Consider the following 23,675-nt stretch of genomic DNA (forward strand, 5'->3'; position numbering starts at 1 on the left):
TATTTAAAGGAGGTCTCTTCTTAGTAAATACAGTTTAGCTGAAAGAGTGTCGTACCTGATTATAGAGATATAGTGACAGTTAACCAAGGGAAACAAATTAATAGTGCCAATGAGTCAAATTTATATAAAAAAACAGCATGAGCTGTGATAAATTTAGTCCCATTTCCTGACAACAATCACAGAGGTATGATTAAGTATTCAGAATGCTTGAAGCACCACACTTAATTTAAAACCATGTAGACAATCAGCTGCTTAACATTTGTATACCATACTGTACTAAAAGGGTTAAAAATAAATGTATTACACAACTGAATATTTTCAGTATGATTTCCTCCCCAAAAAATAAACGGTATCAGGAAAGGGAATATCAGTAGATAAACTGAAGGTTACAAATCACAGGTGTATGATAAAGTATTGAGAATGCTTTAAATACCACACGTATTTTAGAGTGTGTAGGGATAACACAGTAGTTATACATAGGTATACCATAATGCACATATATGGTCAAAGAGGGGTATTGACCAGACATAACCTATATAAACATAAATACTTTTCACATAAGGTTTAGCGCTATGTTACAGCACTAAATTATTACCTGAACATCTATGGGGTTACACGCATGGGATTAAATGATATCATAAGTCATATTGGTAATATAATATCATAAGTCATAGTGGATTAAATGATATTATTACTCATATTGGATTAAGGGGTGTACTGAGAACATGATATTAAATGGGTAAACTTATTGCATACTCATAACAAAGGATAATACCTATCAGGATTAAGACGATAAACTGCCCACACAGAATATTTGGGCGAAAATTCAGTTTACAATAAATGGATACAATTAATACACATTTAAGTGCCGAACTGCATGTTTAAGTTTACTGACCTGTGGTAGAGTTGCCCATTGCCATCAAACAGGATAGTGTCCACATCTTTACTTGCCGCCATTAGCTATCTCCACCAACGGAACTTTGGCTGTACCAAGCAGTCTGAAGTAGACAGACAATAGGTTTTTTGCTCATTGATAGACAATATAAATGCAGATTATATTTAAAGTATTTAACTCTCACCCCTAATCGCACAGATAGGAGTGTGGCCTTTGTAGCTTTCCTAGAAATCAAATCAAATTGAAAATTTCTTAATAGTTTTAAAGGTTTCATTTCCAACTCTAAGATACAGATGAGTAGCAACAGTTTGCAGTTTGAGGGGGGGGGAGGGTTAAAATTAATAAAAACTTCATCAACATAGATACAGCAAAAACTTTTATGGAGGGAGGCTATTCTGGGCATGATTGCCTAGTGTTCAATGTTAAGACAGAGTTATCTGGTGTTGAACATACTGCATTTTTCCTCTCCAGCCAACCATATCATTTTACCTCTATCATAAACCGCAACCAAACAGGATCACTATTAGAGAGAAGGCTAGACATATTACACAGGTTCATGTATGATTATACATTGTAACAATACCCTGAGGGCATATTGAACCACTCTTGAAAGAACATGGTTTATTTCTCATAACAATACAAAATTCATGCCAGCCAATGTAGTTACAGTGTGTTTTTTTGAAGCTGTTGATTACACATTATAAAAGAACAACAGGTAATATGGCAACTGATCATGGAAGTAAGTGATAGTTAATGCAGTATTAAAAAAAAGAAATTTCCATCCTTTCCCAAATACATTGTCATTTTTGTTAAGTTTCATGATTTCCATTATAATATTTACCCAAGTTTCTAACTCTGCACTGAAATATAAAGTTGGCAAAAAATGTGAGGGCCTTTTATAAAACATGTTCAAAAGAATCTTTAAAGTTTTCAAATATGTACTTTCAATTTATCAATCAATTTAGGAATGCCTGAAAATTGTCTAAACACTTAATCAGATAATGCAGATAGAATGCATGTTGCTTTATTAATAATTAAACCCTTACCACTTAGGTACGTATTTGCATGCATTTGTAGTCCCTTAGAAAGTTAAATTGAATTTTAGACCTTTCTTACTAGATTCAAGTTTTTAAGGCTTCAACTCCAAACCATATATACTGATGAGCTGCAAACAGCATAACACGTGAGACACTGTGAGTTAATGGGTAAATCTAAGGGTGTCACGATACGCTCACCTTACGATACGATACGTATCGCGGTACAGTGTGTACGATACAATACGTATCGCGATACGTATCGTCAGATGGAAACAACATACACACCATTTAAAACCATTTTTCGATTATTTTAAAATCCTCTACATATGTGTCATACAATATACAAATACCATATAATGTCATGATACACGAATTGACAATTAGTTATTATTATTTACAATCTAAAACTTTGATTCAATATGAACACGAAATTATGATATGTTTAAAAAATACGGACTGCTTTATGTTTCTTTACTTCGATAGATTATTTAAGTTAAAAATAAAACGTGTTTACCAACTAGTCAAACTGGCTATCTTTGCTTATGCCGTAAAACTCCAAGCACAATTCGTAGAACCAGTAAATATTGCACCTTGTTTCGTGAAATAGGCGACAAAGCACATTTTTGAGTTTAATGGTTTCAAAGAATTGCGAAATTCTCAGCTGAATCATAAAATTACAGCTTCTGCTTGCTTAGGAATTCGTAGCGACTAAAGTCGTGATAAAGCAAATATTTATACGAAATAAACGCCTACCATTTTTTTACTGATAACACAATGCTTCCATATGTTTTATTAGAAGCTCGCTGTAGGTGATTTAAATTCAACTTCTGCCATTTTTGGGGCGATTTACAGTTACTTCCCTTAAAATGCGTCATGAAAAATGCCGTACCGTACCGTACCGTACGGACTCGGAGGCGTATCGTGAACCGTACCGAGGGGACTATAACGATGTACCGTGAGGTTTGTTGGAAGCATTATTGAGGTTCAACCAAACATGTTTTTTAGGGTTAACCGTGTACAGCCGAATGGAAGAACATATGGACAATCTTATTCCTATATGCATCTTTGCACCAGTTGATGCATTAGGCATAACAATATATATGAGACTTGCTTTGGGAAACAGGGTTAGATCCATGTGTCAACACAGGCTTATCAGGGACAACACTTTCTGCTTAGACAGGATTTTTTTTCAAAGAGACTTCCTTTAAACAAAAAATTCTATAAAAACGGAAAGTGTCATCCCTGATTAGCCTGTGCAGCTTGCACAGGCTAATCTGGTACAACACTTTTTGCACTTGCTTGAAACCTGTTTTCTCAGAGTGAGCTCATATACATTGTATACATCGGTGGTGAGGCTCATATACATTGTATACATGTAGTGAGGCTCATATACATTGTATACATGGGTAGTGAGGCTCATATAATTGTATACATCGGTGGTGAGGCTCATATACTTGTATACATGGGTAGTGAGGCTCATATACATTGTATACATGGTAGTGAGGCTCATATACATTGTATACATCGTGGTGAGGCTCATATACATTGTATACATGGGTGAGGCTCATATACATTGTATACATGGGTGAGGCTCATATAATTTTATACAGGGTAGTGAGGCTCATATACATGTATACATGGGTAGTGAGGCTCATATACATTGTATACATGGGTAGTGAGGCTCATATACATTATACATATGGGTAGTGAGGCTCATATACATTGTATACATGGGTAGTGAGGCTCATATACATTGTATACATGGGTAGTGAGGCTCATATACATTGTATACATGGGTAGTGAGGCTCATATACATTGTATACATGGGTAGTGAGGCTCATATACATTGTATACATGGGTAGTGAGGCTCATATACATTTACATATGGGTAGTGAGGCTCATATACATTGCATACATGGGTAGTGAGGCTCATATACATTGTATACATGAGTAGTGAGGCTCATATACATTGTATACATGGGTAGTGAGGCTCATATACATTGTATACATGGTAGTGAGGCTCATATACATTGTATACATGGGTAGTGAGGCTCATATACAGTGTATACATGGGTAGTGAGGCTCATATTACATTGTATACATGGGTAGTGAGGCTCATATACATTGTATACATGGGTAGTGAGGCTCATATACATTGTATACATGGGTAGTGAGGCTCATATACATTGTATACATGGGTAGTGAGGCTCATATACATTGTATACATGGGTGAGGCTCATATACATTGTATACATGGGTAGGTAGATAGTGAGGCTCATATACATTGTATACATGGGTAGTGAGGCTCATATACATTGTTATACATGAGTAGTGAGGCTCATAATACATTGTATACATGGGTAGTGAGGCTCATATACATTGTATACATGAGTAGTGAGGCTCATATACATTGTATACATGGGTAGTGAGGCTCATATACAGTGTATACATGAGTAGTGAGGCTCATATACATTGTATACATGGGTAGTGAGGCTCATATACATTGTATACATGGGTAGTGAGGCTCATATACATTGTATACATGAGTAGTGAGGCTCATATACATTGTAACATGGGTAGTGAGGCTCATATACAGTGTATACATGAGTAGTGAGGCTCATATACATTGTATACATGGGTAGTGAGGCTCATATACATTGTATACATGGGTAGTGAGGCTCATATACATTGTATACATGGTGAGGCTCATATACATTGTATACATGGGTAGTGAGGCTCATATACATTGTATACATGGGTAGTGAGGCTCATATACATTGTATACACGGGTAGTGAGGCTCATATACATTGTATACATGGGTAGTGAGGCTCATATACATTGTATACATGGGTAGTGAGGCTCATATACATTGTATACATGGGTAGTGAGGCTCATATACATTGTATACATGGGTGTTAAGAACTGCACTATTTGCTTTTCCGCAAGCAGCTTTTATGTCTTGTCTGCGTTCAAATTCATCCCATTTATCTTAATTATTATTATTTATTATTATCTCATATTTCCTTTGGCACATTGCAATAAAATGTTGGCAGCATATGTGCAGGTTTTAATCTTGTAAACACATTAGGCATCTATAGAGTTCAAACAACATGAATGAACCTTATTGATATCTGATGAAAATGCAAACAAAGCATGCATTCAGTTTTGCTTATCAAACTCATTGATAATCATCCTCAATGCACCATGTTTTCATTCTGCAGTAAACATTGCTTGCCATTAGACATTCAGCGAGACTTCATTGCATCCTGGAATATTTGGGTATTTTAAGTGATCATCCTTGTTAAAATTTACATAATAATTCTTGAATTATTAATGAATAATTCTATAATAAATTTGTTAAATATTCAAGAAGCATAAAGAGGCCTTTTTCTTGAGGTGTGGTTCTTTAAATTTCTTCTTTGATTTACTACAACTTATGAAGCAACATCACCCATCTATAAAGCTACATTTCATAACACAAATATTAAGCAACATCACCAACTTACTTTGCTACCAACTTATTGCATTGCACTATTCAACTTATTAGCAGGCCCCAAGTTAATATACAAAGCGACCTTCTTTTACTTCAACACTCATCTAATTAACTTCAACACCCACCTATTTTGCCCCACTTTTTTTCATAACCTAACTTTTTCAGTAAATCTCCCACTTTTATCAATCCAACAAAATACATCCCACTAACCCCTCATATTTCACTTTACCACCCACCTATTTCACTACATCCTCCACTTATTTCACTGCATCACCCACTTATTTCACTAAACCACACACCTATTTCACTACATCCTGCACTTATTTCACTACATCACCCACTTATTTCACTAAAGCACCCACCTATTTCACTACATCTTCCACTTATTTCACTACATCACCCACCTGTTTCACTAAACTACACACCTATTTCACTACATCACCACCTATTTTACTACATCACCCACTTATTTCACTACACCACCCCTCCTATTTCAATTTACTACCCACCTATTTCACTTCATCACCCACTTATTTCACTACATCACCCACTTATTTCACTACATCATGCACCTATTTTACTACATCCCCAAAACCACCACTTATTTCACTACAATCAACTCACCTATTTCACTACATCACCCACGCTATTTCAACTCATCACCCACCTATATTCACTACGCCATCGACCCCCTATTCACTACATCACACCCACCCTTCACTTTCACTACATCACCCCACCTATTTTACTACATCACCCACTTATTTCCACTTCATCAACCCACCTATTTCACTACATCACCAACCTTTGTCAACGACCTCACAACCTATTTCACTAAGATCCACCCACCTATTCCACAACATTCACCCCCTATTTCACTACAAATCACTCATTTATTGTCACTGACAATCACCCACTGATTTCACTTAACCATCCACTTATTTCCATACACCACCCACCTATTCACTGCATCACCCACCTATTTCACTACAATCGCCCACCTATTTAACTGTATCACCTATTTTAAATCATCATCCCCACTTATTTCACGACATCAAAAACCACCTATTTCACTTTATTACCCACATATTTCGCTACATCACCCCACCTATTTACTACATCACCACCTATTTCACTATATCACCAACCTATTTCACTACATCAACATTTAGTTTATCTCCCAGCCAGCTCTATAAAATGAACTTTAGTAAAAGTAATATTGAAATCAATTTTATTCTCAAATTTTAAGTATATTTAGTAATAAAACTTAAACTTATTTCCCTTTTTTTCACAACTATGAGATTTTTCCCAATCCAAAGGGACCAGCCTGCTTCCCAAAAGGTGAACAAAACACACTACCCACCTATTTCGTCCCACTCGTTCCCAATCCTTGACTATGACCTCTAGCTGGTCATTTCCCGTGAAGGTCACTCCAGTCAGGTCAAACTCTATTGTCTGAAACATAAACAATTAGCTGTCTAGTTCAGCATGAAATGTGCTGGCTTATGCAATTTATTCCAACACTATTTATTTGTCTACAGACAAGGAAAAATCTTTTAATAGGAATCTGTTAAATGACTAAAAAAAGCCTGTTCCTGAGTGGCACTAGTAAAATACAGCTTGCATTGCAATACTGTCTCACAACAATATTTTAGTCCTGCTTTGGGAAAACGGGGCTTTATGCATGCGTGAAATGTGTGCCAGTAAATTCACAAGAACTCATCATGGTGTTGATAAACTTAATTATTAAGTTTTATATGTTTACATTCCAGTGTTTTTTTTTCATTCAAAATCAGGTTCGGTAATCGGCCCCATTCCCAATGGAAATGGAAAGTATCTATTTTTCCCAAATGGCATTAAAAAATTCCCAATGGAAGGTTTCAAATTTTTTTATTTTTTTTTTTAGATCTCAATATTTTGTTCATCGCCCATCCAAATAAGTTCAACCTTAGTAAATATAATACTGAAAACACTTAAGTTATATTATCAATTTTAAAGCATTTTTAGCAAAACAACACTAATTTCAAAATTTTAGTCAAAACACCAAGAAATTATCCCATTCCCAAATAATGAGAAAAAAAACACTGCATTCCCAAGCTCTCTCTTTAATATGTTAATGAGAAAAAAATCCAATGCTGTATCTCCTTGAAATAACACAAACACCAGATTCTTAGGAAATTCACAGTTTTTATGGATATAAGGGACACAGGTGATTAGAGTGTGGCTATGATATTAATTAGTGAAATTATCTTTTTTAATGATAAATAATCATATTATAACAAAAAATCAACTTTTCTGAAAAAAAGAATTTCACTGTCAAATATATATATAACAAGGTATCCAACTCAAAATCACCCGAAAACGGGGTCTGATCGGTGTCAAGTAGGTTACACGAGTTGTGTATCGTGTAATTTCTTTAATTTTGACCCAGCATTTGTAGAAATATAACAAGATATATACATTTCTAGAAAGGAAATTCATTTCTGTGTTGAATAAGACCAAGATCGTGAAAATCGCTGCACAATTGATGAAGTTATGGCTGTTCAAAGAGATGCACCCCGTTTCGGTTGATTTTGAGTTGAATACCTTGTTATATATATATCTTATAGTGAAAAAAAAATTCTTAGAAAAGTTGATTGTTCGTTATAATATGATTATTTATCATTCAAAATGATGTTTTCAGTAATTAATATCATAGCCACACGCTAACCACCTGTGCTAAGGGACAGCTGAATTTTGACCATCTTGATGAAGGAAAGAACAAAAAAATATGTGTTTAAGTTATTATTTTGATATTCTTGTAAAACTGTGTGTGAAATTGTTAAAATTTAAAATGATTAGAACAAGAGATGTGTTTGTCAGAAACACAATGCCCCCTACTGCGCCGCTTTGAAGTCATATATTTGACATTTGACCTTGAAGGATGACCTTGACCTTTCACCACTCAAAATGTGCAGCTCCATAAGATACACATGCATGCCAAATATCAAGTTGCTATCGTCAATATTGCAAAAATTATGGGCAATGTTAAAGTTTTCGGACTGACGGATAGAATGACTGACGGACGGACTGACGGACAGTTAAAAAACTACATGCCGCCCTTCGGGGGCATAAAAAGGTAAAGTAAAGAACATTATGAAAGTGTTGTGTTTTATACATGTATAATCTATTTGGCGAACAAAATAAAATACAGTCCAAACAATAATTCTACTAGAACAATTGAAATCCTGGCTACTGTTTAAAGTTTTGTCCCAGATTAGCCTGTTCAGCTGGCACAGGCAAATCAGGGATGACACTTTCCATTTTCATGGTATTTTTCATTGAAAAGAAGTCTCTCCTAAGTAAAAATCCAGTTTAGGCAGAAAGTGTAGTCCTCACAGGCTTATCTAGGACAACACTAGGCACATGAATGCATCAGAGTACCAATTAGTTGTGTATTGAATACAGTGAACATTGCATCTTTGCGGAAAAGTTATAATTGAGCCACACTCTGGGAAAACGAGGCTTAATGCATGAATAGGAACGACACTCCGTGTTTATGGTAGGTTTCGTGTAAAGGATTTCTTTTGTTCAAGAAAATCCACTTAAGGCAGAAATTGTCTGTGAAATTGTCAGACTGCACAGGCTAATCTGGGACATCATTTTACCCACATGCATTAAACCTCTCTTTCCAGAGTGAGTCTCCGTTACTTTTTAGGGCCTACAACAGGTAATATACTGACCAATCTGTAACAAAAGTAGTTGATACCATTTGACCATTTAAGTAACTTAAGCAAAGTTAAAAATTCAGTTTTTCCCGAATTAGTTGCTCCTAGCATGGCACAATAAAAACTTTGTTCAACATTTCAATCCTGGAGCTGCCTTCAATGAAGTTATGTCACATAATCTGATAACTATTCTTGAAAACTTATGGCAAAATGTTTAAAACAATTAATGTAAGAATTTTAGTCTTTCATAATGTATTGTTAAATATTTTATATTAAGGAATATGAGCATGTATGGATTCAATCACACACATTTTTTACAACATTGAAATACAACCACAAACTTCCTTTCCTTTGTTCTGAAAACAGTCTGCTTGAAATTTTACAATATAAAATTTCCATCTTATAAACAGCATGTTTTTAAATAAAATTCTTTGCAAAATACAATACTTCAGTCCACAGGCAGCAGTATCATAAATTTGCCGTATGAAACGTACTATATGCCTATCGCTGAAAGATTGTGGAACACTGGACGTGACCTTTTTCATCGAAAACACACATGTTCCCATGCAGTTGCAGACAAAATGCAACTGGAATCATTAAAAGACATTAAAAGCAACGTGATTACACAACTAACCAATCTCCTGCTCGGCTAATAACTTTAATATTCAATTAAATTTGACTTTCTCGCTATTTGTCACTCGGTGTTTCATCTACACATGTACACCATTTTAATTTTATAACGCGTCATCTGGTTGGTTGTTATCATTGTGTTGGCCAATGACAGCAAAACACAGACATGTAGACACAGTCAGTGGCTTCAATTTCAGATTATATATACAGGCAATATTAGCTTCAAACAGCATGGTCTATGCTATTTATTGAAGATAACAGTCTCTATTCACAAAACTGTCCCAAGGACACATATGAACATGTTTAGTTTTGTTTAAGGGCACTGTGATTTGGTAAGTAGAGTGACAGAATTTAATTCTCAGAAACGAAACATAACTGACAAACAATATGATCTGACTGTTCAAGCAAAGTTTAAATTTGAAGTATGCGCAATCCCAATAACTGGTTAGTTGAGTATGGTTAGAGTGTGAAATGGGAACCATGTTGCAACCATTCAGCAAGGTATAATATTTCATCATATGATAATGTGAAATAAAACATGTATAGCAGGACTGTCATTGTACTCCTAGCTCTGAACACCTACACTTGAAAATCACCGGTCCATGTCACAACATATAAACATATTCAACGTATCTATACAACCATAGGGCATTAGAAGAAATACTTGAATTTGTTTATGTGGGCAATAACTTCTCTTGTGGGTTTGCCAATAAACATTTCATTCATCAACTCAATTCATGCATTGCAAGATCTAAACCCTGCCAAAATATGTACAGTACATAAAAATGCAAGCTTGCCAGAACTGTGGACAAATCAATACAGGTAAAGCAGAAGATTTTTAATCAATGTTTCTTGGTTGTGAGCAGATCATCTTCATTCCCACTTTAAATTTAGTACTTGGTCCCCTCAGTACCATATCAACAATATTTAAACATACATCACCATGCATGTACATATAACTATACAGTAACATAAAGGTACCCAGGTACCATATTACATGCCCGTTGGAACACCATCAGTCAGACTGCTCTATCTAGGTATGAGATATTACATGCCCGTTGGAACACCATCAGTCAGACTGCTCTATCTAGGTATGAGTCTTTCTCTGGGAAATGGGGGTTTAATGCATGTGCATAAAGTCTCACCCCAGAATAGCCTGTGCAATCCACACAGACTTATCCGGGAAAACACCTTCTGCTGGTAATAGCATTTAAGGGAAGTCCCTCCTTAGCAAAAATACAGTTTAGGCAGTCAGGATTGTCCCTATTTAGCATGTGCAGACTGCACAGGCTAATCTTGGATGACAGTTTACACAAATGCATTTAACACTGCTTTCTAAGAGCAAGGCTTGCCTTAATTACACAATGGAGATATCCTAGAAAATAGGTCCACTGTATTAAAAAATGTTGCAAAGAAACCACATTTAAATGCAGTGTGCAATATTGCAATGTCACGCTAAAACTTACCTAACACTTTCCGAAAGAAAACACCTCACATTTGTAAGGGTATTGGTTACCTATGCAAAAAGAACATCATGAGATCTTACCAATTTGAATAAACCTTTAAGTGTTTCAATGCAGTCTAGTCTAAACGTGTGGACTACACAGGCTAATCTGGGACGACTCTTTACGCACATGTATTAAGACCAGTTTTCCCAGAGAACACCTCACTTAAATCAAACATTTTGCAGATCATCAAAATAGCAATTGACCACAAATATGCCTAAGTTGCTAATTATATGAGGAATATTGCTGTGTTAATTATCAAGTGATTTAAGAGAGCAAAATGATTTTGCAATCTAACTCCCATATCAGTTGAGAGTTCATCTTGATGTTTTAGACAGCTCTATCAGTAATAACTAAATAGCTATTGACAGTTCACATCTTCAGTACATCATTGGCACAGGATATTTTATCTTACACACATATTTTAAGTGGGTGTACACATGTCAGGAATGTTTGGTGTTGATAACTTTTCCCCATGTGGAATGATTTTCCTTGTACACCATCATATTCTGCTTTATCTTTTCATACTCCCATGCATTTAACCTTTAACCTTACAAACAACTCCTTTACATTTTAGAAAGGACTATTGGAGTATAGGTGTATTCATAAAACTGCATGTCAATATTCAATCTATTGAAATTTGGTGCATGTATATGAATGTTTGGTTTGCATAATTTCAATTCAATCCTAAATGACCATAAAATCTTTAAATATTACAATTTTGTCTCATTATTTTAGTCTTTGTGATAGAGGTTGGTTTTATTTTCAAAAATAAATAAATAATATATAACAGTTAATAATGTATTTATGTAAACAGGATTATAGTTTTGTAACAAGTTTTCCCTTCTTATATTACAGAAATAGTAGCAAATTAATGTATTCTTTCAAATAATTATACATTGAAACCAGGATCTGCCCCAGGTATACATTGAAACCAGGATCTGCCCCAGGTCATTGTGAAACCAGGATCTGCCCCAGGTCATTGTGAAACCAGGATCTGCCCCAGGTCACATTGAAACCAGGATCTGCCCCAGGTCACATTGAAACCAGGATCTGCCCCAGGTCACATTGAAACCAGGATCTGCCCCAGGTATACATTGAAACCAGGATCTGCCCCAGGTATACATTGAAACCAGGATCTGCCCCAGGTCATTGTGGCCTTAGCTGTCTACATGATAATTAGCCACACAATAATAATCATTGTCATAAATATAGAGTATTACACTGTGAAAAAAGAACCTTACCTATCTTAAAGGGGCAATTTCATAGATTTTGGCATATTTTGAAGTTTGTCATTAAATGCTTTATATTGCAGGAGTTGTTTTTGGCCCGATTTTATAGCCGAAATTCGGCTATGTTCCCAATCCCAAAAAGTATACTTTTTTCCCAAAATGTTGCCAAATTTTTTTTTTTTGTTTTTTTTTTTTTAGAAATAAGTGTCTTATGCATATTTTATCTCAATTGTAATTCAATTACATCTAACAAAGTATTATATGATTTTGTTCTTTTAATTGGAATGATTATAAAGAGTTATATCAAATTAAGTATTTCCCTAATCAGTGGACTTTTCGTTTGGAATAAAAAGGCTAATGAATTTATTTTCCCAATTTCACGAAAATGCCAACAAAAATCCCAATTCCAAAGCCATGGGCTATCTACCCAAAAAGTGGAAAAAAAAACCTGTATTGATACATGTAAACATTGGATCTTAAAAGCTCCAGTAAAAAATCAAGAATAAAATTAAAAATAGGAAAAAAAAGTAGCCGGTACCAGGGCTCGAACCAGTGACCCCCGGAGTCCTGGAGTTAGTCTGAAGTAAAAACGTATTAGCCCTCTCGGCTATTTCGCCGAGTAAACACAGTTTAAGTATTTTATACCTTATATAAGCATTCTTTGTAGTTTCGTAAATTTAAACAGCAACAACAGAACTCTCCAAATTATTCAATCGTTTCGCGTTGCAACGCTTTATAATTTTGAGGTTTTCAAATCGTCAAAAGATACATATAATGGCTATATTGGACTATGGTAAATGTTCAGTAATACTGTTTCCTCACAAATATCATAACTAAAACGAAAATTTGCGAATCTGAAACAACTTTTTTCAATTTTGTCAATTTACCAAATCGTGAAAAGATCCCTTTAACAGACAGGCTTGTTTTAATAGCCCAGTACAGTTTAATCAATGCAAAATGTTGGTCACTTGATTGCCAAAAAAAAACATTCCATTTTTCTGAGTTGCAACTGAGTGCACTTGAGACAATTATTGTAGTAGCAATAAGCTTACATTTTATACTGACATTTTATACTGTATTCATCTTAATTTTGGAAACTGGGGAAAAAAAGAAAATAACTGGTTTACAGTATCTGTTTTTATGTGTAATTTATTATTGCCTCACCTTGAAATTTGAATTTTTTTTCTAAAATAACAAAATTATTTGTCATTTAAATTTAACTGTTTATAATTTCACAAATTTAATGATTTACAATTCGCAAGAGAATGAGCAAAGCCATGATAATTTCCGTTCAACATTGTCCATTTTGTAAAATTATAAATTTATAAAATGAAAGCATTTCTTTTTTAACCAACAAGAGGGCCTGAAAGGCCCAAGGTATCCCCCGCAACATATGCTTTGTTTGAGGATGGGTGCAAATTGGACGGATGAACATAATGATAGATGGACGGACGGAGGACAATAACACAAAACTAAGACAAAGGAAGGTTCTTAAGCCTTCACAATTTTTTTAGGTGAATTAATAAGTCGTGCGTTTTCCACAAAAACATTCAACGTTTACATACGCTCAATTTTCAGAGTGTTGCAGAGTGAACACAACATCTTCCATGACATACCTGGAAATGTTTTGATGGTTTATCATTTATCATTGGGTACGGGAATCATTGGTGTCATTTTGGAAACATGATTAGTCACATGTATTCACTTTTCCAAGATATGGCTCCGGACACAAAAATGCCTATAGTAAAAAGCATTTTTTCAAGATACAAAGGGCCATAACTCTGTTTTTAAAAGATGGTGTACAATGCCATTTGGCGTGCATCATTCTCTTATGCATATATATACTCATACCAAGTTTAAATGAAATCCGCCAAAGCACTTCCAAGATATGGCTCCAGACACAAAAGTGCCTATAGTAAAAAGCATTTTTTCAAGATACAAAGGACCATAAGTCTGTTTTTAACAGATGGTGTACAATGCCATTTGGCGTGCATCATCCTCTTATGCATATATATACTCATACCAAGTTTCAATGAAATCCGCCAAAGAACTTCCAAGATATGGCTCCGGACACTAAAAAGCATTTTTTCAAGATACAAAGGGCCATAAGTCTGTTTTTAACAGATGGTGTACAATGCCATTTGGCTTGCATCATCCTCTTATGCATATATATATACTCATACCAAGTTTAAATGAAATCCACCAAAGAACTTCCAAGATATGGCTCCGGACACAAAAGTGCCAGATGGACGGACCGACGGACAGCCGGACGGACGGACGGACAACGCCAAAACAATATCCCTCCGCCTCTGGCGGGGGATAATAAATTGTGTTTATTATGTGCTTATTGTACACAAACTTTCTCAAGTATAACCCTGATTATGTGATAAAGGTTGTAAATAGAACAAGAGCTGTCTCCATAGGAAGACATATGCCCCCAAAAAAGCTTTTTTCTAAACCTAAACGCAGATTTCAAACCTAAACGTGGACCCTTAGTTCAAGGTCAAGGTCAAAGGGGTCAGAATTTGTGTGCGTATGGAAAGGCCTTGTCCATATACACATGCATACCAAATATGAAGGTTACATCTGAAGCGACATACATGTAGAAGTTATCAGCATTTTTTGAAACCTATACGCAAAAGTGTGACAGACTGATGGACAGACAGACAGACGAAAATGCGATCACTATATGCCCACTTTCGGGCGCATAAAAGTGTTCTAATACCATGGGAATGTACATCCCTCTCAAACCCACCTCAGGTGGACCCCAAATCCCTTCACAATTTTCTATAACAGTTTGCATATATTTGCTTAACATGCATTGATAATTTGAAATTATCAACAAGGTATGGTACATAATTAACCACATTATTATGAATCACATTAGAATCACATTATTAGATAACACATTGACATTTCACTGTATACATGTACCCCATCAGTCAATATCAGGATTGTCACCCACATTATTTCTGTCACACTATGTCTGACACTATGATGTGATCTTCATCATAGGGTCAATTAAACATACAAGCTGGTATGTTTACAGTCATTAGTCTTTGGTATTTAATTATGACTTAACACTGTCCAGTCTTTCTAACTGTAGAACACATTTTCTACTGGTTCAGGACCAATAGAAACAAGAGGGCCAAGATGGCCCTAGTTCGCTCACCTGAGAGGAAACGGTTCATTCAATCTTTACCAAACGACAAACTTGACCTAGATATTGTCCAGACAAACATCCTGGTCAAGTTTCATCATTATTGAATCAAAACTCTGGCATATGGAGTGATTTTGTTTTTGTAAGATTTGACCTGGTGACCTTTATTTTGAGTTGATTCCCTTACCAAATATCAAACTTTGCTTAAAAAATAAATATTATGACCAAGATTCATAACATCTGAAACAAAATTGTGACCTCTAGAGTGTTAACAAGGATTTTGTATAACATAATGAAAATTTGGACAATCTAAAGGCAATAATTATGGCATTAATTATGTGATATATATAAAACCAATCTTTTCACCAAGTTCCATGATGATTGGACAAAAAATGTGACTTCTAGAGTGTTCACAAGCTTTTTTAATATATAAATATGAGAAAACGGCCCCCCCGGCAGCCATGTTATTCAACTGAACGGAACCATTTTCAAACTCAACTCTCATATCAATGAAAAAAAAGTTCTGACCAAATTTCATCAAAATTGGGCCAAAAATGTGACTTCTAGAGTGTTCATATAGAGAAAAATGCCCCGCCCACAGACGGCCATGTTTTTTGGACCGAGATATCAATAAAACCAATGTTTTGACCAACTTTTATGATGATTGGGCAAAAATTGTGACTTCTAGAGTGTTTACAAGGTTTCTCTAGAGCCAAATAAGGAAAACTGCCCCCCCCTGGCAGCCATGTTATTCAACTGACCAGAACCATTTTCTCTACACTCTACACTCATATCAAGGAAACAAATGTTCTGACCAAATTTCATGAAAATTGGGCCAAAAATGTGACTTCTAGAGTGTTCACATGTTTTCACTATATACTAGGGATGGCAACGATTAATCAGTTAACCGGTTATCCGTTTCTTGAGAAGGTTAACCGATTACAAAATTAGTATTCGGTTACTCTTGCAGAAAACGCTTTTTTTTTTAACGCAATAAATGCTCAAATCGTTAGCACCTTTTCATTTTCAATCAGCACACACCAGTGATAGTTTTCATCTGTATGAGAAACATAAATAGACTACAACAGAATTAAGGTAGTGATTGACTTAAAGGTGATAGTAATCTTGAATAGTTATTGTCGGATATGTTCGTCCCACCGTTTGTTTATGTTTATGTGAGCACTGGAACTCTTGATAGAAACTATTGAAGTTTATCAGTAACTATTTAAACGTTTTGTTATATTGTTATGTCTGGTTATATAATTTTGTATATGTAGTAAGGATGTCATATTAAACACAGCGTTGCTAAGAAAATTAACTTGACGCAGCTAACCAAATCCCCGTACAACAAAATAATGACATCCTTCAATGCGCTCGATGCAGTCTAAATCATAACCCACATATTTAAAACTCAGTCAAGCCCATTTCAATAACTCGCGCAAGTAAACAAGTTCACTTAGTATCCCATTAACATTACCACGCTTTGTTTTATTATTCCCGAAGCGTAAAAACGCTTCATTTATTATTACATGAACAAAGATTTTGAGAGAGCAAAAGTAATAAAATAAAGTTGTTTTTTAACAAGCATCATATATTATCCCATTAAGATAAACACGCTTCATTTATTATTTACTATCCCTTGATCAAAATCACGTTTCATGTAGTATGCCATTAGCAAACGGGCTAACGCTGAATTTCAAATACCACGCTTTTAAGAATGTTTACGCGTTTCCAAAACACAAAACACTGTTGGGAAAACTTAAATGTTCGGGCCAGTGATTTTATAATAAATAATGCGTATATTTAATGTAATGTGACTTGTCATAACATGACTCATTCTCTTTTCATGTAAGGGACTACGTGCATTCAAAAGTAATCGTTCCCCTAACAATCCTAATTGAACGGCGTCATATGAAAATGGGCCCTATGCTATATGCGGCCAGGGTTGCTCCAGAGCAGTCTGCGCAGTCACGCAATGTCTCGTGGTCTCATTTGCGGACAGTGTAGCTCATGGCAAGACCAAACAATGCGTTAATTGGTCTGGAGCTACATATGTCGAATAAGACCCATTTTCGCATGACGCGGTTTAAATAATACTCAGTACGTTTGTGTACTCAAAGATAGCCAATGCCATAGTTAAGCATAGCACTGCACTTTGGTGTTATCGCAACTTCGAAAGTCAACTATTATAAATGAAAATAAGTTGCATTTATATATCATCATGATAGTTCTCCTTTTCCTTTTCCTAATTATCATCAATTTCAGCAGTGTCATGATTATCAATATTATCATCATTAGCAGTAAGGGTATCACGTTTAAACGTTTAAACGATGGCGTTTCGTGTTTTGCTCAAAAACGTTTACAAAAACAGTAAACGTTTAAACGACAGTCAATGTCAACAGAATCCATTTTAGTTCATAACATTACGATGTTGCAAAACTCATTAGAAGCTGCTGAAAAAGACTCGTATTTGTTTCACGCGCGCCAGATGGCCCTTATTCACAGTACCGTAGACATAACAATACACCTGTACGACCTAGACGTCTTAAATATTTAACCCGCATCGGCACGAAGTGCTCGGGAAAAGTTTACCGCTATTTCTTGAATAATCATGCCCCTAATCGTCTTGAACATTCAACGCGCGTCGGCATGAAGTGCATGAGGAAAATTTCCCGCCGTTTATTCATCGGCATTCATTTTTTTTTTATTTAATGAACAGATACTCGTTTTGATGTACATCTTGTAAAGTAAAACAATAAAAACAATTAACACCGGTGTACTCTTATTGAAGAAATGTGGGTTAAATATTAATTCATCTTTGTTACAAAATATAACGGCATGTAAGTAGAAAACGCGTAACCCAATGGTTAGACAACAACGAGAACAGTTGGTTTTAATATGACGTCATTGTGCGAATGGGTTATGAACTAAATATAACTTCCGGAAATAATCACTACTTTCAGTTTGGAAATGTGATGGCACTGATGCTTTTAAAACCGACGTATGGATACCGTTTAAACGTTATCGTTTCGTTTATTTCATTTCGTTTAAACGTTTAGAAAAATCTGTAAACGTGATACCCTTAATTAGCAGCAGTACCAACATCAGCAGCAGTACCAGCATCAGTGGCATGTCACTGCATTTCAGTTGCAACCACAATTGCATCTTACCCCTGTGATCAATATCATACTATTGTGTAATTTAAAAAGGGACGTGTTCGCAGATGTTCACATTATTTGCAGTGTGTCATTAAAAGCCTTTAATAGCTAGATTTGAACATCGGTGCTACAGAGCTCCCGTATAAATACAAAGACACAGTTTATAAACGAAAATCAAAGAAAAGTATCTGCTTAACGAAAATCCAGTGTATGTTGAAATTTCGTCCCTGATTAGCCTTTACAGACTGCACAGGCTAATCTTGGACGACACTGTACGAACATGCCTGGTTTTCTCACAACACACAAGTAATAAGGCTGCAAGACAATCAACAAGACAGAGTATATTTGCATATACATGTAATTGTTAACAAACATCAAAGACCTATAAAATACATATTTTATAGGTCTTTGTAAACGTATACATTTTTCGGATGTTTTTTTATTTATGTGGTACAAAGACAGTCGGTTAACCGGTTAACCGCTCCAATATCGAAACAGGTTAACCGGTGACGGATTTGCTTTGATTTGCCATCCCTACTATATACATATAGAGAAAAATGCCCCGCCCACTGGCGGCCATGTTTTTTCACCGATATTGACCATTTTCTGACTCGTCCAAGATATCAATAAAACCAATGTTTTGACCAACTTTCATGATGATTGGGCAAAAATTGTGACTTCTAGAGTGTTTACAAGGTTTCTCTATAGCCAAATAAGGAAAACTGCCCCCCCCCCCGGCAGCCATGTTATTCCACTGACCGGAACCATTTACGAACTCAATTGTCATATCAAGGAAACAAATGTTCTGATTAAATTTCATGAAAATTGGGCAAAAAATGTGAATTCTAGAGTGTTCACATGTTTTCACTATATACATATAGAGAAAAATGCCCCGCCCACTGGCGGCCATGTTTTTTCACCGATCTGGACCATTTTCGAACTCGTTCGAGATATCAATAAAACCAATGTTAAAACCGGAACTACTTTTGAACTCAACCAACATATCATTAAGACAAACATTTTGACAAAGTTACATGAAGATTGGGCATGAAATGTGACTTCTACAGTGTTTACAAGTTTTTTCTATTTTTTGACCTAGTGACCTAGTTTTTGACCCAGCACGACCCAGTTTCGAACTCGACCGAGATTTCATTGGGACAAAGCTTCTGACCAAGTTTCATGAAGATCGGACTATAAATGTGGCCTCTAGAGTGTTTACGAACAAATATGGACGGAGGACGGACGGACGGACAGACGGACGTACGACGGACAAAGACCGGTCACAAAAGCTCACCTGAGCAATCAGGTGAGCTAAAAAGAAATTACAACATAACTCTATCTGATATTCTCTATCTATTATCTGTTAATAATTAAATGAATCTGCACATGAAATAAGTGCCTCTTCCTTAAATGTTTTCACCTTCCTGGATGTTATGACATGGAGTTCAGTACTTAAGGAAGCTAGACATGGGGCAAATCAGTGCTTCAGTTTTTGGTCCTCATCAGCTATTTGGTCCACAACCAGTTAACAACCAGACTTGTTGGAAAATATTGTATAACTTGAAAATAAATAACAAGTTTTTAATTAACTATACCACTAATAACAAAACTGGTTAAAACATTTCCTAAAAATGGATAGATTTTAAAGATGCTGTATTTTGCAAAGTTGAAATCTATAATGTTCCACGTGAATGCCTTTGTACACATGTGCACACATTTAAGCCTATTAAATGTGGATAATAGACATTACTGCCCACTAAAAATAAAAACTCCAAACCAATTTTACATATAAACTGTATGAAAACATAGGCGTCGGAGCTGGGGCGGCAGGGGCGGCGGCCGCCACCCCAATATTTTCAGCAAAAATGAAATTTCAGCAAATACTTTTTTTTTTCATTTCAATACCCGTTTATTTGAAAATATCTTTACCTCGAAGCAAGGTAATCCCGCTTTCGCGGTTATGACACGTGTATTGTTGATTGTCATCGCCCGCCCGCGGTAATGTACCTGTCAATTATGTTGTTAATTGATCGGTCTCTTTATAACGATAATCCCTTTATTCTTGAGTATTTAAACCTGGGAATCTTTAATTGTCCGTATGATCTAAGCCTTTGCTTCATTTATTAATATAAAGGAAAGTAAGACATGAAACAAATGTGCCGATATCCAATTGTACTTAATTATCACAAAATTAAAGATACCTCAAGATACCTGAATTAATTCATTTTTTGCCATAACTTAAAGTAAATCGATAATTCTAAAAAAAGTATTTAAAGTTTTTACCACGTTTGTTGTGCCATTTCAATATGTCTACTCCAAACCAACCAACAAATTTCAAATTTCCAAAACGAAATTTCGGGACAAAAAATCCCGAAGAATGTTCTTTCAACCCAAAGTGGTTTTCCAGTCGCACGTGGCTTCATTACGATGAGGATAATATAAACATTATCAATGTATTATAATTGTTTTAGCATTACTATTGAAACTAGTAAAATTATTATTATCATTATTATTATAAAAATTATTATTATTATTATTATTATTATTATTATAATTATTATTATTATTGCCATCAGCAGTATAGTAGTAGTAGTAACGCAAACTATAGCGGTTCTTAACATTAAACGCGCAATATGTGGTGTAACTGTAACTGTTGCGTAAGTACTTTTCACATAAGATAGTTTTTAAATATTAAAATTATCAGGCATAAAAACGCACAAGAATGCGCCATTTGATGCTAAGATTTGAAGAAAATTTCAGGCGGAGGCCCCCGGACCCCCACCAACGGGAAGGGGATACCCCCTCCCATACCCACCCCCACTGCCGCCCCAATGTCAATTTGCTTCCTACACCCCTGGAAAACCTCTGTATGTTCAACTGAACATATCAGATATTATTGAGCCATTCTATGGGAAAACCGGGCTTAATGGACAAGTGTAAAGTGTGGTCCAAAGTTAGCCTGTGCAGCCCACATACTTTCCACTTTAATGGAATTTTTCTTTTTAACAGAGTCTCTTTCAAAGGACAGTTCAGTACAGGCAGAAAGTATCATCCCTGATTAGCCTTTGCAGTCCACACAGGCTAATCTTAGATAATGCTTAACGCACGTGCATTGCGCCCTGTTTCCCCAGATAGCAGCTCATTTAAAGTAACATTACAACTCAAAATCAACGAAAATTTCGTACAATTTTTTCGTACAATAAACTTAACCAATTAAAAATCAGTGTTCCTTATGGCAATTGCCGAAATGTCAACGCCAGATGTGGTCTGGTAAAATAGATGTTTGTAGATACAAAATGCTCGTTTTTATTGTTGTTTTGCATATTTAATTCCGTTTTAATTTCCCGCAACGATATCTATTCATATGACACATGAACACTAACATGGTGTTCGTGTATCATATGAATAGATATATTCGGAAATTAAAATGGAATTAATTGTGTCACAAATAAATACAAACAAGCATTTTGTATCTACAAAAATCTATGGAATCATACCACATCTAGCGTTGAAATTGTGGCTTTTGCTATAAGGAACACTGATTGTTTAGGTGTTACCTTTACGAAAAACTTAACGAAATTTTCGTTTATTTTGAGCGTTAAAGTAATCACATGCAATACAACTCAAGTATTGTTCCACAAGTTTGTGGACTGGAGCTTAAATCAACCAATGAATACTTGCCTCGTCCCATTTGGGGTTGAGTGAAGACTTTATGACCTGAGTCTTTTTGGACTGGCCTGTAAAAGTAAATAATACACAGGTTATACTCAGTTTCACAGTAAATGCACAACATTGAATAAGAATCAAATAGTTAAAGCTATGCCAGTGGGTGTTTATCAGCATTCAACCATTTTAAATACCCCACTGAGGTACATGCTCATGTACAAGTATTATTAAACATACACGTTTTAGATGGGGTGTGGCAAAAAATAGTTTGAAACGTTGAATATTAACATTTCTATATAATTGTATTGAAAACAAATGTGAAATTGTTGTGTTATTTTCTGTGTTTTTTTCAGTTGCTATTCCATTCTTTACCCCATACAAATGTTTGTTATGCAGCGTATCTCAAATTAATGTAAATCAATACTTGTTTTTATCAAATGTCCAATGTACATTTATACATTTGTATATGCTGGTGTTTTTGACAATATAAAACATACAAGATATATCAATTAATACAAAGCGGACCACGTAAAATACAAAATGTATAGTTAGCAATTCTATAAATAGCCCCACATACCTTGAAAAGTAATCGTGGTGTATGGATCACTTTCTCCCAACTTTTCAACATTCGGCACATTTGACGCGCTTATAACGTGCACTTTTAATAGCGACATGTTCAGTTTAGTTTAATTCCAACATTAAATCCAAACAAACGCTAAAAGTTATCGACATAGGCGATTTCTAACCGTGCACCACTACATGAAGCATTCTTCACACGACTAACACATTCCGCCAACTGCAAGTGGCTGGGATTGTGGGATCGTCTGCTGTCAAAATGCCGCAACAGGTGAAAATCATCAGGGGGAAAAAACTGTGTAATGTGTGCACGTGGTGCATCATGTGTTGTTTCCCTTGAAAGTGCAAAATGCACGTCCCACGACGTACAATAAACAAAATATTGAAAGATCTTTTATAAAATTCAATGTTAGTTGTTTTTTAACGTCTTATTAGATTTTTGGCGCTATACAGTAAGGTTTCAAATTTCACAGAAAAAAACAACGGTATTCCTGTGGTATTTTTTTTAAATAACGTCAATAAGTAGTAACGAGCAACCAATTTCGAATATTAATCCTGTCCGTCTTGACGTCATATTATTCATTATTCCGATTGCGTTCTTCCCGCACGTCATTC

The 23,675-nt window shown here is 35.4% G+C and overlaps 1 pseudogene; it reads right to left on the reverse strand.

The window, feature by feature from the left end:
- The window catches only part of LOC127840733 (probable tRNA(His) guanylyltransferase), a 33,387-nt pseudogene extending 10,086 nt beyond the window's left edge, over window positions 1-23,301 (reverse strand).
- Between the last annotated feature and the right edge of the window lie 374 nt (window positions 23,302-23,675).

Source organism: Dreissena polymorpha, chromosome 8, assembly GCF_020536995.1.
Source record: "Dreissena polymorpha isolate Duluth1 chromosome 8, UMN_Dpol_1.0, whole genome shotgun sequence".
Taxonomy (NCBI): domain Eukaryota; kingdom Metazoa; phylum Mollusca; class Bivalvia; order Myida; family Dreissenidae; genus Dreissena; species Dreissena polymorpha.